Here is a 17,876-nt window from a genome sequence, read left to right on the forward strand (position 1 = left end):
CTCCCGCTTTCTACTAGAAGGCCATAGGTCTTGGGTATGACTTGGAGAGGCTGACAGAACCCTTGTCTCTGATATTAAAGAGCAAACCAGACTGACCATGAATGGCTCACTTGTCATGGACCTCATAGTGTCACCAAATGAGGGTGTAGGTCTAGTCTTGGCTCAGAGAGAGATGAGAGTTTTTCTATTCAGGTCAGAGAAACCCAGACCACATTTCCCTTCAGCATAACTACTGAATAGTATTTATATCATACAATGGTTGAGAGATGCCCTTGGGCCTGGGCAACACACTGGCCCTAGAGGAGAACTTGTTACTTTCTCCCAAGTTGTTTAAGACATTCACATTTAGGAACCCCAGGCTAGGGTACAGAGAAGAGCCAGCCCCGAGTCAGTCAAAGCGTTTGACTCAGTGGTACTCTGTGTGTGAGGAAGAAAGGCACGCGTTGGTGCCAGGTGTGTCTGATCCCTTGAACCAATCACTCAGCTTCCCTGTCCCTCACTTTCTCCATACATCATACTTTCAAAGAGCTTTGTGTGGCCTTTTCCTTTGTCTCCCCATTTCCTTTCACTCTTGGGAGAAGAAATGAAAACAAAATGACCTTAAAGGGAAAAAAAAGTACTTGTTCCTTGAAGCTACATACATCACCTTGTGGTGTAATTTGGAAGAATTTCTAAGGAAATACAAAGATGTTTATAGAATTTTTGCTTGATTGAATAGGTCCTCTCACCTCTGAAAGCCTGGGGTATTAGCTGTTTGCATGCAGGGTAAGTGATCTGACATGGAAAAAAAAAACCAAATATGAACTCATCGCTATTTCCTTCCCTTTTCACCAAGAACCCTTTTCATTTCATGAATGCACATGAGTAGAATATTAATTATCACCCAGTGAGTGTTGCTAAGGGGGATTGTATCACCCAGCTCCAAGCTCCCTTGTGTGGTATGTGAGACTTTTTCATCCGTCACATGCAGATCTCTACAAGAAGTCTCAGAAGCCTGGAACCAAAGCCACATAAAGCCACTGGAAGCTGCTCTTAGGATCTCCCTGCTTCCTTCGAAATAGTTTAGCTTTTTTTCTTCTTTTGGACTTATTTTTATTTTATCTGTATAAAACTGGTGTTGTGCCTGCATCTTTGTGAGTGAATCGCGTGCCTGTGTGGAGCCCTTGGAGGCCAGGAGAGAGTGTCAGGTCCCCTTGAACTGGGGTTACAGATGGTTGTGAGCTGCCTAACATGGAAGCTGGGAACCAGACTCTTGTCCCCTGCAAGAGTAGTAAATGCTCATAGCTGTTGAGCCATCTCTCCAACTGCTTAAAAATGGTTTGTAAAGCAGTCAGTTATGTTTTCTAGCTGTTCCCTGTCCAAAAGAAGGGCAGATCTAAGCAAACAGTTTTAGCCAAGTGGATGAGATTCCATGTTTTTGCCCTCAGTGACTCAAATCAGTAACCTAAGAATTGAATTTGAACTTCTCTTGAAGTCCAGCTCTGGCTTCCAGGGAGGAATTTGAGAAATATTTAGATTAAGAATCAAAGACATCTTTCATACTGTTTGGGATGCTATCGCTTGATAGAATGCCGCCATTAACATGGGATGGAAGGCAGGGGCGGGAGGGAGATTCCCATCACAGAGGGGAAAGGTTTCCAGATCAGGTAGAGGAGACCTTAGCCTCTGCAGTGATTGTATTGGGCACCATGAGGATCTGAATGCACACCCCTGGCTGCAAGCTCTGCCGTTATCTTACAGTGTGCCACTGGGCACATCAGCTTTTTTGAACCTTAGTGTCTTCTCCTGGAAACCCCCGAGTCCGCCCATACCATCCCTTGAGATACAGGCTGCAGGGATTCTGTTTGGACTGCCAAACTCTTGTCCCTAGAGGACAAGTTCCCTGGGACTTTATTATAGCCTCTTGCAGTTTCTTTACTACATCCCTCTCTCCTAACTTATTATCCAATATCCATTAAGCCCTACCTTAATGCTATCTTACCCAGAATGCCTTCCAAGCCCTCCTTCTCACTGTGGTTCTCTTTTGTCCTTAAGAGCTTCATGTCCTCTCCAGAGTGTGTGTGAAACAGAAGGTGGTAGCCAGCTTGTGTTTTCTGCTGGTCTCTATTCCCCAGTGTTGAAGAGCAGCTCTGTCAGTATTTGACAGGTTGAATTCCATCCATCCAAGTGTTTGTTTCCTCTCACATTAACCTGTGCTTCTTCCTATTATTATTATTATTTATTATTTTTAAACCTCTTTTTTCCTGGTTTTCCCTTGTTTAGAGGTCTTTTCTCTCCTTTTGAAGTTATTTCTTCCTTCTTTTCTACCTAACAAAAGATTCTTATGAAGCATGTGATACGTTATTTCTTTCATTTGAATAGGGACAAATTTAAAGTTTAGACAGCATGTTTCATGGCAGTTAGCCCTTCAGCTGTCAGTTAGCAACCTTCACAACACAGGCTCCCACTCTGGGTAGGCCCCACCCACCTAGATACTCCCAGTGGGCAGGTGGAGGCTTAATCCATCATTTTAAGAGATACTCCTTTGTTTCTGAGGGTCACCAAGACCAGGACCCATTCTGGATCCACAGACTGGTAGACCAGTAGGTTCATCATATGCATCTCCACAAGGGGAACTTACTTTCTCACAAGATGTCTATAACCCATTTCTTCTGTCTGGCAGTACACCTGAACTATAAAACCCACTCAGTCTGTCAGCTTTAAAAATATTTGAGGTTGCCAGGCACAATGACGCACACATTTAATCCCAGCACTCAGGAGTCAGAGGAAGGCAGATCTCTGTGTTGAGGCCTTGTCTACATAGTAAGATCCAAGACAGCTAGGATGACATGGAGAGACTCTGTCTCAAAACAACAACAATAAAAGATTAAGGTGAAAACCTAGTAATGTATTGATGTCCAAATTAAGCCAGATAGCTATGTTTAACAACATCCTCAGGTTTTTTATAAACAGGAAGAATTATGGTATGTGTGGGATGTATTTATGTGCTTATTTAAAAATATTGACTATAGGGGATGGAGGGATAGCTTGCTGCTTAAGGGTATTTACTAGTTTTACAGAGAACCAGAGTTCAGATCCTGGCGCCCATGTCAACCAACTCATAACAGCGTGTACTCTTTAACTTAAGCTGCAGGAGAATACAGTGCTTCTACAGGCTTCTGCATTCACACACACACACACACACACACACACACACACACACACACACACTCAACATAGAAACTTAAAAAACACTGACTGTAACTTTCAGTCTCTTTATCTAGGCACCCTTTGCAAAGCCTCTGTTCTACTCTACCACATTCATTTACTGTAATTTATTTTTCTTTTTCTTTTCTCTTCTTTCCTTTCCTTCTTTCTTCCTTTCTTTCCTTCCTTCTTTCTTTCTTTCACAAAACTCAAACCCACATTCTCAGTCAGGAAGGCTTTTCCTTGGTGCCATCCCCATGGATGAATAATAAATAATGCCAAGTGTCTCTATTTGTAAGACACACCTGACACTGTCTTGTGACCTGATCTCTGACACCAGAGCAGAGGAATACAGTGTGGTATCCGGGGCTTACGAGTGAACACCAAGTATTCTGAGGAATACCTCCTGGAAGGGCAATCTCTCAAGACATGCAGGCCTTGGAGGAAGCAATTGCATGCATAGGAAGACATGAGTTCACTAGACAGAACAGCAAGTGTAAAGAGAGAGAGAACAGTTCCAGGGCTGGAAGTAGTTTTTGTTTTGTTTTGTTTTGTTTTTTGTTTTTCCCTTCAGGTGAGGACTTCTGAAAGTGGGCCAGGTCATGAACATTAAGGAGTTTAGCTTTATCTAGAAGACACTGGAAGCACTTTAAACATAGCTAAGAATAACAGGGCCATGTTGAGGTCTAAATTATTTAGGGTTCTATTGATGTGAAGAGACACTATGACCATGGCAACTCTTATAAAGGAAAACATTTAATTGGGGCTGGATTACAGTTCAGAGCTTTAGTTCATTATCACCATGGTGGGAAGCATGGCAACTGTAGACATGGTGCTGGAGAGGAGCTGAGAGTTCCACATCTGGATTGGCAGATAGCAGGAAGAAAGTTTCACACTGGGCCTGGCTTGAACATCTGAGACCTCAAAGCCCACCCTCAATGACATACTTCCTCCAACAAGGCCACACCTACTCTAACAAGGCCACATCTCCTAATAGTGCCATTCCCTATGAACCTATGGGGGCCATTATTGTTTTCAAACTACCACAAGGTCCATAATGAAATGTTAAGTTTTCATTGACCACTCACATTGGGATAACACTATTTTACCTCTATTCTGTTTGCTGATTACCTAATAATGTATTTACTTTGTGCAGTGAATCAACAAGGCAGGTACTGTTATTAGCCTTCCCACTTTGTGGACATGGAGATGGAGTTACTAAGAAGTAACTTTCTTGGAGTCAGCAAAGTCCTTAAACTAGAGCTGAACTGGAATTTGAATGTGTATATGTGTGTGTGTGTAGCAGGTGTATGTACGGATGTGATCATATATGTGTGATGGGTAGGCCTATGGGTGGATGTGATCGTATGTGTGTGGTGCGTAGGTGTATAGGTGGATTTGATCATATGTGTGTGGGAGGTAGGTGTATGGTTGGATGTGATCATATGTGTGTAGGGGGTAGGTGTATGGGTGGATGTGATTGTATGTGTGCAAAGGCCAGAAAAAGGACATCCTGTTCTATTACTCTTAACTTTATTTCTTTTAATTGAAAAATCTGTGTGTAAATAGGCATTTTTCCTGCATGTATGTGCGCCACATGCATGCCTGATGCCAGTGGAGGCCAGAAGAAGACATCAGATGCCCTGGAACTGGAGTTACAGACACTTGTAAGCTGCTGTGTGGGTGCTGAGAATTGAACTCTGATCCTTTGAAAGAGCAGTCAGTGTTGTTAACTACTGAGCCATCTACCCAGCCCCTCTGACTTATTTTCTTGACATGGGGTGTCTTACTGAACCTGGAGCTTGGTTAGTGGCCAGCAATAGTTTCTCCACCTCCTCTGAGAGCTGGAGTTAGAGGCATGTGCAACCATGCTCAGCTTTTTTCTTAGGAGGCTGGGAGTTGAACTCAGCTCTTTCTGCTAGCACAGCCAGCGCTCTTACTCTCTGAACCATTTTCACAGGTCCCTAGAGCCTGGATTTGAACTTAGGAGAGGTCTGGTTGCAAAGTTGAACTCATGACCATGAGTTAATTCATATATAAAAAGATCCTTTTGGCGGAGTTTATAGACTGGGTCAGCTACCTGGAGACGACAAGTTAGGTAGGAGGCATTTCACAATTTGCCCGTTCTCCTGGGTCTCTTCTTGCATTTGAAAAAGGGACTGGTGATGAGCCAGGTGGAAACAATTTCCTTGCTGGTATTGGCACCTTGGCTCTTTGCTGGGGGCCAGCTTTCTTGGCAAACCTCATGAAGATCTGCTGTAGGGTAGCCAGGAAGCTGGAGCAGGTGCCTGAAGTAATTGAAGACTTTCAGAACCATCGCGGTGGTGAGTGGCCACTATCACAGAACGCAGGAGGCTGAGGCAGAAGGATCTCAGGGGTCTTCCTGTCCATTGGGGGAACCATTGTTACTCTGGCCACTGGGATGGATGGTTAAGGATATTGTATCCCAACAACTTTATTATTTGTTTGTTGTGGAGTATTGTCTTTTAGGAATAGTTATTAATATTTTTCTTGGAGGATTTCCCTTTTTCCTTTTCCCCTGAGATAGGGTTTCACTGTGGCTGTCCTGGAACTCATTGTGTAAATCAGGTTGGCCCTGAGCTCAACAGATCCACCTGCCTCTGCCTCCCATGTGTTGGGATTAAAGGCATGTACCACCACCCAGCCCTTTTTCTTCCTTTTTGTTTTAAAGTCCTCATTTACCGCAATCAGGCACATAGGTCATGGATCATATATTGCTCTGCTGTTGGGTTTTGAATACCATGAGAGAATCTTGATAGTTTTAAACTGAAGAATAGGAACCAAGGAAACCAGCTCTTTAAAACTAAAATGATATTTGGTCAGGTAATGACTTTTTAATAATTTAATGACTTTTTGATGTAATCTGCCTTGGTCCCTTGATCAGAGAAATAGTCATGTGCTCTATTTTAATTCTTTGCCAGTCACCAACTGATCATTTTTTTCTCGGTGATTTGTTTGCTTTGCCTTTTTACACCAACTGTAGCTGGAGTCTTGCTGGCCATTGTATTCTCATGTCCTGGCACATAAAACTTCTTAGTGTATATTTACTAATGAACGAATGGCTGAGTGGATATTTAAAACACGATTAGATCATGTTTCAATCAGGTCATCAGATCAAGCATCTATAACAAACCAGGATTTTAAAAAGATGTGTATCAGGTGACTGGCTCAGTTGATAAAGTGCTTGCCAGTCAGGCAAAAGGACCTGGGGTTAGGTTATTGCCTTCCACAGAAAAAACTGGAATGGGGCTGGAAAGGTGGCTCAGTGGTTAAGAGCATGTATTGCTCCTGCAGAGGATTGAGTTTGATTGCTCACAGTAACCTGTAACTCCAGTCTTCCAAGAGCACTTGTACTCATATACACAAGAAAGTATGTGCCTGTTGGACGGTGAGGTGGCAGAACATGCCAAGAAGTACCAAAGAGGGAATTTTCTAACTGATCACTAGTGGATCTGGGCAGGAGAACTCATGGTCATCGGGAATCTTTTCCAAAGCTCTGATGTCCCACTGGCTGTTAGAGATAGGCATTATTACAGTCAGCTTTTCATATGACTCGGAATCACTTGTCCAGAGACCCGAGGTTCACAGAGCTGGCAAGGGGACTTAAACCTAGTTTTTCTGACTGCAGTCCCAGGCTCTGAAACTCTAGATTATGTATGGCATGCTAACCATGGCTGGGAAAATAATAGAAAAACTGCAACATGTAGAGGTATGGCTCAGTACATAAGCTTCAGTAAGCTTTTTGTGCTCTGCACCAGGGTCTAAGGAAATAAGAGAAACACTCAGACCCCTTTCCAGCAACAGAGTTATGGGCAAGAGGGATATTCCACAACTCTCCTATGTGACAGGCACGTTTCTGTAAAAATAAATATGATTCTGACCCAAAGCATATTGCATGTACTGTATTCCTTTGTCTTCCAACTGGACCAAGGTCCACTGACACCCAGAGCTGTATCACACTTATAAAGGTCAAAGAAATTGTCTCAACACTTGTTTTCCTCATCTTCCTGGTCAACCTTTTTGTTATCTAAAGCCAGCAAGACCTTTGCTAACCTAAGGCCCAGTGAGTCCTCCCCTAGAGCCCCCCAGGAAGCTAGTGATGACCCAGCTTGTCTTTATGAGTATTCTCAGATGATGTAGAAAGGGCACCTCAGCAGCAGTGACTGGCTCAGTTCCAGACCCAAAACTGAATTAAAACCTCATTAAGTACTTAGCAAGGAAGGCAGAGTCCTAGCTGCCTGGAAAGCTAACTTCAAGCAGAGGAAGGGAAGGGTGGGCGTCTCCAATTGGCAAATGGCAGGCTGTGAGCTAGGCAGGGCAGGCCAGGAAACAATACAAAACAGGGCCTCTGTTCTGCCATGCAGACATGTTTGCCAGTCTATCAGATTGGTGCAGCCACATAATGTATGCTAATTGCTAGATCTCTCTCTCTCTCTCTCTCTCTCTCTCTCTCTCTCTCTCTCTCTCTCTCTCTCTCTCTCAACCAATGAGGCAAAGCAAAAATGGCAGATGCAGAGTTTAGAGAACTCAGAGGAGAAACAAAGGGAAATAGGAAATCGGGTTTGCAAGATGGCTGCCACTGTGCTGCTCAGTGCCTTAGATTCCTGCACACCTGGTCAGCTGTCAGTGTGCAGAGGCCGTGGCCCACCGTGTGCTGCTCCTCTCACGGAGATGAGTTCAGTGCTTGGGACTGGATTCTTTTAAAACTCAAAAGCCTAGAATAAACAAAGGCAGGGTAAAAATCCTGAGGTATTTTACTATTAAATACAAAATTGGATAGAGTTGAGCAAGGGGAACAGGTGAATTTAGTAGGAGTTGTTCTATTGGATTTCACTCTCTGTGTCCATTAAGAAAGACCTCATACATGGGGCTCAGCATTCCCTGTGGCAGAGTTTTTGGGGGACATAGTAAGAGCAGTTGACTTGTGGATTTGTTGTGTGGTCTTCCTCAATGCTGGATAAAGGACTATACCAGGCATGGTGGTGCATACTTTTAATTCCAGCACTTGGGAAGCAGAAGCAGGTGGATATCTGTGAATTTGAGGCCAGCCTGGTCTACATGGTGGGCTCCAGGACAGCCAGTGCTATTTAGAGAGACCATGCTTAAAAAATATAAACAAACAAATAAATAGATGGCTAGCACACCCTCCAAGGCTTCCTGTTCAGGAAGCTTATCGAGTCTGTAGAAAATGATACCATTTCTCTCAGTTGTCCAGGACAACATACAAGGTAGAAAGGTGAACTAGACATGAGGAAGACTCACTGCTTCCTTACTTAGAATAAATGAGAGGGATGATAAGGAGGAAAACACACAAGCAGATTTGGGTTTTCATGTTTACACGTGAGCTTATCCAGAAAAAGATAGAACCTGCAGATGTAGCAGAGACCTTGAATGCCTGTCCGTGGGTCTTGGATTTAAAGAGTGGCACTTAAAAATGGAAAGAACACACTTCGGATTCACTCAAACCCAACTTACTGAAGTTGATAATCAGACTGCAGGGAGGCATTTGGTTCCCCAGACAGAAAGTGCAATTCAGGGTAAAGAACAGGCAAGGCCTTTGGCTCTATCATCAGGAAGGCCAAGGTCATTGAGAACTGGGTGTACTTGTCTGGGTAGCCAAGTGTCCAACCATGACTGAGTAATGCCAGTACCACTGATGGGAAAGCAGGTGCTGGGTCTGTCTACAAATAAGTTAACCATCCTACTTCCTCCTTTGAATGAGTCAGTGTATAAACAAACACAGCAAGCAAGCAATAAAAATCACATTCCTTGGAGGTGGGCTGTGGTGGTTTGAATAGATAGAGCCCTCCATAGACTCATGTATTCAAATGTTTGGCCCATAGGGAGTGGCACTATTAGGAGGTGTGGCTTTGTTGGAGTGGGTGTGATCTTGTTGGAAGAAGTGTTTCACTGTGTGGGTGGGCTTTGAGGTCTCATATGCTCAAGCTATGCCCAGTGTGGTACGTAGTCTCCTTCTGCTGCTTGTGGATTAAGATATAGAACTCTCAGCTCCTTCTCTAGCACTGTGTCTGCCTGCATGCCACCATGCTTCTTGCCATGACAATAATGGACCTAAACCTATGACCCTAAACCTAAACTAAAACCTAAATCTATGAAGCTAAACTTATGAACCTAAAGCTAAACTAAAACCTAAGCATAAACCTAGAAGAGTTGCTGTGGTCATGATGTCTCTTCACAGAAATAGAACCCCTAACTAAGACATGGGCTGAGACTATGTGTTACATATCTGTAGAAATGACCAGATTTAGTTATGGGCGGACCCAAGGAACCACCTGTATATCACTTGTTAGGGTTGGCAGCCCCTGGAACCTCACTTCAGTTAGATTAAAGGCTCCAGTCTTTTGAGTCTCAGCCTTTTAGGTCAAGATCTAGAATCCCAGGAGTCCCTTCTTGATGGACCACTAGACTGATTGCTGCCATTGTGGGTAGTTTTGCTCACTTAGTCTTTACTAGGGAAAAAAATCTGGCTCATGAGGCTAGTGATATGGGTCAGTCGGTAGAGTGCTTGCTGACATGCGCGAAGCCCAAGTTTTGATCTCCCACACTGTATAAATCACGTGTGGTGGCACACACTTGTAATCCTAGCACTCAAGAGTTCAAGGTCATCCTCAGTTGCATAGTGACTCTGAGGTTAGCCTGGCATACATTAGACATTGTCTCAAAACAAAACAAAAACAAGCAAACCAAATCCAATTCATATTATTTCTCCATGATCAAGAACCAAAAAAGGCTTGCCCCGAGTGGGTAATTGTTAAATTCTGGGTTTAATGTGTGCTCTGGATCTTTTCCTCCTCCCCCCTTCAATAACCAAATAGTAAAAAGGACTAGCACAGCTTTTGTTTTTAGGGCAGGTGGATTTGAGGATGAGTAGCATGTGTTAATTTGATTCTGAGAACAACAGAAGGGGATTTGAAAAGACCAGCTGTTTCCTTGGATTTTTAAGCAATGGGTAGAGTTTTTGGTAACAAATTCAATGTCAGATAAACCTATCAAAGGATTCTGAGAATCAATAGGTGGTGTGAAAAGTTAATTGAGCCTTTAATGATCATATTTTGTCCAAGGGAAATAACTCTAGCATTATGCTCAGATATTAAGAGAGTAACAGGAAAACAATATAAAGTTGATTTTTAATGCAGCTACTCACTGCGTTCTTATTGATCATCAGAACAGTCATTATCACACTGTGGTGTTTCTCAAAGAAGAGAACACGGACCCATCTGACCCACCCAGGAGATTGCAGAAGCATAGGGCTCCAGACCCTCAGGCCTCCTGAATCAAAACACCTAAGGGCAGGTCACACATAGGAGAATGTTATGAAGCCCATTGGTAGCTGGACTATTTTGTCAGACCTATATATTAACATATCACAGTATCTATGGAGGTCAAACCAAGAGCTTTTCGGATTGAATTTGAGTGCCGGATATGAGTTCTCATCAGGTTACCTGGTATCTGAGATATTCTGCCTAATTCTAGGCAGAGGTGGTTTGAACTTGGTCTTAGAACAGGCTGCAGTTACAGGTTACCTCGTGTGGGGTGAAAGTGAGTGGAAGAGGTTGGGAGTTCATGTGCCCTTTGTTTGCTCCGGCTCCTCCATCAGCCTTTTCCTGCCTTTGCCTGCCCTTTAATTATGGGCATTTCTCAAGACTGTAATCAGGGAGAAGCATGCAGCAATCTCCAACAGCATCAACTAGAAATAGACCCTGATCTGGCTCACTCTGCAACCCAAACTTCAGATCCATATTTCTGTCTGCTACTGGACATAGCCACCTGGGCAGCCCATGGAGACATCAAATGCAGCACACCCCATGTGAAACTCACTGTCTGCCTTTGCTATCTGACTCCCCCCCCTCCCCAGACTCTCTCTCCAGTCCTTCTCAAGCCTAACTCCTTTAAGATGGTGCCTCATGGTTGAACCCTACCAGTAATCTCAAGCACTCGGGAGACTAATGAGGTAGGAAGATTGTGAGTTTAAGGACAAACGTGCCTAACATTTGGGCTGTGTATAGTGAAAGCCAGCCTTTAAAAAATGAATGATAAGCCGGGAGTTGGTGGTGCATGCCTGTAATCCCAGCACTCAGGAGGCAGAGGCAGGACGATCTCTGTGAGTTTGAGGCCAACCTGGTCTACAGAGCGAGTTCCAGGACAGCCACCAAAGCAATACAGAGAATCCCTGTCTTGAAAAAACAAAAACAAAAAAGAAATGATAAAATAAAATGGTAACCCAGTCCCTGGCCTGTGCGGAACTCTGGTCCTCACACCATGCGGCAGTCACAGTCCTGGGTTTCAAGTTCCTCATCTTCACCTGTACAATGGGAGGTGTCTTCCCACAGGCCTCAAGTGCACATTGCTAGAGATGGGTGGACCTTAGGTCAGGGTTTGACCTTGGGCAGATAGTCAATATATCATGGCCATTGTTATTATTTATCCCTTTATCGAATAGTGATTGAACGTGTGCTGTGTATGAGACACTGTTGCAGTTTCCGTTTACTGACTGCTCAGAATGCCTGCCAAATGTCCCTGTAAACAGGCCTTCTCCTCAGGACACAGGCAGTGTCCATTCACGTTTTAACTCCAGAGCTTCATTTATGAAAGTTCCACTGATCTGTTTGAACTAAATTCCAGAAATGTCTATCCTCTGAAAGTCTTACTTGTCTTCACAAATAAGAAATACATCTTTTTACAAAGGCAGCAGGGGGCCCTTATGATTTCAAAAACTCTCCCAGAAACTTTATTCTCAATAAAGCCCAGGCCTGAAATCCCAGCTACTCAAGAGGCTGATATAGGAGAGCACCACAAACTCAAGGCTTCCCTGCTCAACTGATGAGACCTTTACTCAAAGTAAAAAAGTAAAAATGACCAGGGGTATAGGTCAATGGCAGAGCTCTTGTTTAGCATGCTTAAGGCCCTAGGTCAATACCCAGTACACCATAATAAACAATGTCCCCAGAGTCAGCAACCACAAAACCAAAAAGTTACATCAAATTGTAAAATATTGTTTAAAGGTGAAAGTGCTGATATTGGTAATCTTCTGGTTCTACCTAACTTTTGACAAAGACATGTAGGTAGATTTAAAAATAAGAGCCCCCAACATTATATATCAGAGAATGGACTTATTGTTTATTCTAAGAAAATATATCCCTCATAACCCCCATATATGAGGGACACACATATACACACACACACAAGTACATATATGTGTATGTCTGCAATTTATCTATTTATTTATTTAGTGGTTTATTGAGTCAGAATTTCTCTGTGTACCCCTGGCTATCCGGAACTAGCTCTGTAGACCAGGCTGGCCTTGGACTCAGAGACCCACTTGCTTCTGCCTCCTCAGTGCTAATGCTGGAACTAAAGGTGTGCTCCACCACCACCCAGTTATAAATCTCAAAAACCATAAAACAAAACAGAAGGTAGAAAGCCTAGTGAAGATGTTCTGGGCATGGTGGCAAATGCCTGCAATCTTAAGTCTTCAAGAGGCTGAGACAGGAGGATGGTGAGTTAGAGGCTAGCTTGAGCCAAGTAGTGAAACTCTGGCTCCAAAGCCAGCAGGCTGGAGAGATGGCTCAGTGGGTAAAAGTGCTTGATCTTCTTGCAGAGGCCTAGAGTTTGGTTCCCACGTCAGACAGCTCACAGTCACCAACAACTCTAGCTCCAGAAGAGCCAATGCCCTCTTCTGGCCTCCACAGGCATGCACACATACATACCTGTGCATAAGTATGTGCAGACACATACATACACACGCATACACATAAATAAAACGAAAAGAAGATTTAAGGGAGATGGTGGAAGGAAGAAATGAAAAAGCAAAGAAGAGCCTGGGGAGGTCAGAGGTGGGCGAACATGGCAGAGGATTTAGAGGGTGAGCAAGAGCTCTGCAAAGGGAAAAGAAGCCACTACCGTGCACCCCACTCCTGCAAGTTCTGCTCCTGGTGCTCCGCTGAGACAGGAGGCATGCAGAATGTCAAACAAGGATGCTCTCGCCAACAGGGAAAAGCCAGACTGTTGTGGTTTTCTACCTACTTGGACCAGCTTGGGACAGAGAGAACCTTGGGAGTCAGGGGCGTTTAGTTATTTGTTTCCAGGCTGGGGATACATACAGTCCAGGAGGGAAGAGCTCCCAAGGGGAGGATGGCCTGAAGGCCCAGCATCCATGGAAACCAAGACCAAAGCAAGTGATAGCGGAAAAGAAAAACAGCAACCAGTTAACAGCAAGGGTGTATAGGGAAAATGAGATATAGACTCAAACCATTGAATGTTCTGCAACTCCAAAAGCCAAGATGATGAAATCAAGTGACATTACTCAGAGCTGAAATGTCAGAAACAAAAATTCATTTTCAACAGAAAAGAAATGTCATTTCTGGGAGTATAGGGGGAGGAGAGAACTTGGCCGACCATTTAGCAGAAACAACCTGGTAGGAGGGTTGATCAAGGCATCCAGCAGGCTTTGGACGACTATCAGCTGGCCCACACTGTGTGTTAACCTCTTACAAAGGGAAGTCTTGGCATTACGCTTGGGCAACCTTTCTTTGGGGTAAGTGAATCAGGAGAAGGAAGGAAAGGGATACTGTCACATTCCTGACCTTGGCCAGGAGTGAGATGTGGGGCCAAGTCATTAGACCCCCAGTTTGTGGTCCATGAAGAAGAGAGAATATTCACACTCAGGATGTCTTAGGAGTGTTAGAAGACTTAAACACAGCATGCCCCTTCCCTGCCACTACCCCAGCCCCAGCCAAGATCAAATGCTTAGCTATCCTACATTACTCTCCATGCTTAACGTTTAATTGCTGTGCTCCTGGGATGGGCTTTCAGCCTCTTTGACTCAGATAGATGGATACCAACCACATGGAAGGTTCTCTTACTCAACCATGACTATGATGTCATCCTATCCATTGGATTATGCTTGTGCTGCCTTTAAGCTGTGGTCCCCATTGCCTCAGAGATGCCAAGCTAGAAGAGGTTCCTTTGTTAAGCCTAGGGTTGAAAGGGTAAGTCGGAAGAGAGGAACACGTTGATTTGATGTGAGAGGGCCTCGGAGAAATCAAACTCCCTATAGGGTGAGAGGTTTTGTCTCCCCAGAGGGAGGCTACATCATTTCCTGGTAACAGTTGGCTTTCTGTTTTCTGTGCTGACGCCTTTGGTCTTTGGGGATCATGGCAATCAGGAGATGCCAAGTCCCCCAGCACCTTTGTTTTCTCGAGTTCCTCAGAAGCAGTCAGAAAGGATTTAGCGTCTGCCCTGCCTTGTGGTCCTGTATCTCTAGGCTGAGGTGATTTCTTGCTCTAGGGAGCAAGGTGGCATTGCTTATTCCCAGGTTGCCTCAGCCTCTCCTCTAGATACTTCTTCCCGTCTCTAACCCTGAGTGCAGGGGATGGGATCTGCTAATTGTGGCCTCTCAGAAGCCCCCTCACTTTCTCTGGTTTTCCTGTTCAAAAACAGGTGGGGCAGAGGTGCTCAGGGACTTTCCATGCAGCTTCCTCCCTCACTCGCAGGCACCACCCTTCTCTGAGGGATGTGTAGCCCAGTTCCTGCTGAGTCAGGGCTTGCCCTCTGCCCAGAGCTAATTCTTTCCCTACCAGCTCCCTGTCTCTTTAAACTGACCACACATTTGCCCTGCATATCATATGGATTCCTAGAGTAAAGGAGCCTGGGTATGGTTTTAAATAAAAAGCTGTTACTAAAAGCTGTCTAGAGACCTGTAGGTAATTACCTACCACAGGTCTGTCATTTCCATGCCTGTGAAGCACACCTCCTGTTTTTTGCTTTTATCCATTTAACTAAACTTTACTAGCATAGTATTTTGAGTGCCAAGGTTTGAGGCGAGAGGCTTCCCCTCTGCAGCCTTACTGTAAGGACAGAAGCACTCTCCATGTCTCCCTCCCTGCTTTAACATCTGGGGTTCTTGTGGTGCTTGAGTGACCAGGCCTATGTTTAACTAAACAGTCTCAGGCCTTTAACACACGTTTCCCTGTGTATCCCTAGAATGTCCTTTACAATAGGGGGTCTATCTAGTGTTGCTTCACAAGACCAGATGCCTTTTCCAGAAAGAGGCACTCTAGTTTTCACCTGCAAAGTCTGAGACAGGTGACTGGCAAAGGCATGACAGCAGGGGAACCAGCAGAGGAAGGGATGGAGCAACAGGGCTTTTCTCCTTGCTGGAGACCACCATCCGCCATCTTGACTGCCGGTGATTCAGGACTCTCTTCGTCTTTCCCCTATCGCACAATTTACTAACTGAATAGCCGTTCAAATAAAGTTCTGGCTTGTAATCATTGAGAGGGAATTCAAGAGCAACTTAGACACTTTTAGCAGTTCTGTGTCCGTCAGGAGGTTTCTCAGTTACCTCTGGCCTAGACTGAGGATGCTGAGGGTTGCTCTGGCCCAGCAAAGATGCTACAATCTCCCTGTTACTGTATTATGGGCTCTGTGGGGAGGGGGGGGGGAGAGGATACTTACCCATGTATAAAAGAAGATTCTAGATTTTTTTGAGACAGGGTTTTGGGTAGTCCCAAGCGGCTTTGAATTCAATAGGTAGTCGAGGATGATCTTAAATTTCTGGTCCTCTAACCACCACCTCCGAAGTGATGAGGTTACAAGCATGCACCATCATTATGCATTTTATGTAGCACCAGAGACCAAGCCTAGGTCTTTAGTGTGTGCTAGACATGTGTTCTGTCAACCGAGCTACATCCCAGCCCAGGCACTCTTTGGAGATTCTCAGTGAAGAGTCTGCCCGAATTTAGCCAAGGTCAACCTCTGAAACCCAGGAGAGAGACTCTGTTTTTCATGCCACACCCATGCTGAGAGAAAAATCTTAAACTCCCTGAAGAGATCCAGAGCTGTCCTAGGAGCACAGAAAATGTCATTTTTAGCTTAGGAAATGTCATTTTCGCCTTAAGAAATTTCAAACATCGGCCCAGATGTAGTGAAACATAAACCACCAAAACAACCCACCTTTAAAAGGCGTGACGATTTAGTTAATCTATCAGATTTTCAAAAAGGAAAATAAAATCCCATCAATAACTGGAAAGTATGGACTGTTTGAATTTCAAATTCAGCTCAGGGCGACCACAGACAAAAGCCCCATTGTCTGAAGGGCCCTGCTGCTTCAAGGGGTCCTCACCCTCTTTTGATTCTGAAGCGAAGCAGACCCTTTGTCACACAATGGCCCTCTCTGCCGCCCCCACCTCACCAGGTCCAGCCTCATGGCTATGTGGGATATTTTTGAGGAAGAATTCAAAGACTAATATGGAAACTGAGTGACAGAACTCCATCACTTCATGCCCAGCCTCCACAAGGCTGAGGAGGGTTAACTATTCATGGGATGCCCCTTGCTTTCTTTGTAAGGTATCTATGGGGAGGGCAGACAAGAGAGTGAGGAGAGAGGCTGGGAATTCCTTTTCTGAAGCAACTCAATGGGACCTTTACAGGCAAGGGTGGTGGCTTCTCCCTCAGAATGCCTGGCCGTCTTCCCAGTGTGAAACATTCCCCAAATATGCGGCGTTGTGAGCGTCCCAGCTGCCTGAGCAGACAGTCGCCTGCTGCCAGAGAGCGGGCACCCACGGGGTGCTGGGTGTGGGGGCCTGACAGGTCCCTCAGTCAGGGCCCTGGCCTTGCCAAGTGCTGAGGAGGCCTGACGCCTGCTTGAGTCTCGAGGTTGAATCTGGACAACATTCCAGCTGAGACAAGAGCTGGAAGCTTCTCTGGCTGCCTTTATGTCCCTCTCTGCATTTGGATCAACCCTCTCAAGAGGCATCTTGCTGCACACGCGTTGTCAGTGCCTTTCCCCAGTACTTACAAAGATGGGGAGGCGACCATTGGCTGAATTCCTGGGCCAACTGCTCTGAAAATGACTAAGGAAGAGTGGAGGTTACCAGCAGCTGTTACTTGGCATTTATTTGTTTTGTCTGCAAGTGAGGAAGCCAAGGAGGAAGAGAATGTCTGGTGGATGGTAAGAAGCCCCTGTCAGGGAGCGGCTGGAGACCTCTCTGGGGAGACTGGACTGTGTGGGCAGGAGTGTGTTGCCTGTTGTCGCTTTGGAAGGGTGCAGTCAGCAACCCTGAAGGCAGCAGGGGAAGGGCTCCATTAGGGACTCTTGGGAAGGGGGTTTCTTCTGCAGACAGAGCACAGTTAATGACAGTGGTCATACCTAGTCTCGCACTGTCTGCATACTCACATCAAAGATATGGTGAAGAAATAGCCTTTCAGGTCTTGCTTTTAAGTGCCAACTTCATGTTGTCTTAAGTGCATGTCTTCAAAGATCCTCAAGTCTTTGTTCCAAGGACAACACAGAGGGAAGGGCATAGAGACCCTTGATCAAGGATGTGTTTGTGCGATTTTTCACTCGATCGTCTGCTTATTTGCATTGTCTTTGCTTTAGCTTTAAGTGGGCATGGTTGTCAAAAGGGAAAACAACCAAAAAGCCAAAAGGCAGTTTTTAAATTAATTACAGATTATAGCATTCATACGAAAGGAACTTTGTTTCCCACGGCTGGGCATCTTTTTCCTGAGCCTCGGGTCTTTGCCTGCTCAAGCAGTCAGAGCTGTCCGTGTCTGGGATTTCTTTGTCACCAGTCTTGGAGTAGGACATTGGCATGATTCCACGTCATTTTCTTTGCTGTGTGTAGGTGCTCTGCTCCACCTGACCG

The 17,876-nt window shown here is 44.9% G+C and overlaps 1 protein-coding gene across 2 annotated transcripts in view; it reads left to right on the forward strand.

The window, feature by feature from the left end:
• Map1b (microtubule associated protein 1B) overlaps nucleotides 1–17,876 on the forward strand; it is a 96,897-nt gene that overhangs the window by 49,903 nt on the left and 29,118 nt on the right. The window contains exon 1 of one of the 2 annotated variants that reach the window (XM_040729102.1): nucleotides 16,780–17,179. The exons of the other annotated variant lie outside the window; for it this stretch is intronic. The gene's annotated coding sequence lies outside the window, so the exon portion shown is untranslated. Of the gene's footprint in view, nucleotides 1–16,779; nucleotides 17,180–17,876 lie in introns of those variants that run through there. 2 annotated transcript variants of the gene reach the window in all.

This window comes from Mesocricetus auratus, unplaced genomic scaffold (assembly GCF_017639785.1).
Source record: "Mesocricetus auratus isolate SY011 unplaced genomic scaffold, BCM_Maur_2.0 Super-Scaffold_100020, whole genome shotgun sequence".
Lineage (NCBI taxonomy): Eukaryota > Metazoa > Chordata > Mammalia > Rodentia > Cricetidae > Mesocricetus > Mesocricetus auratus.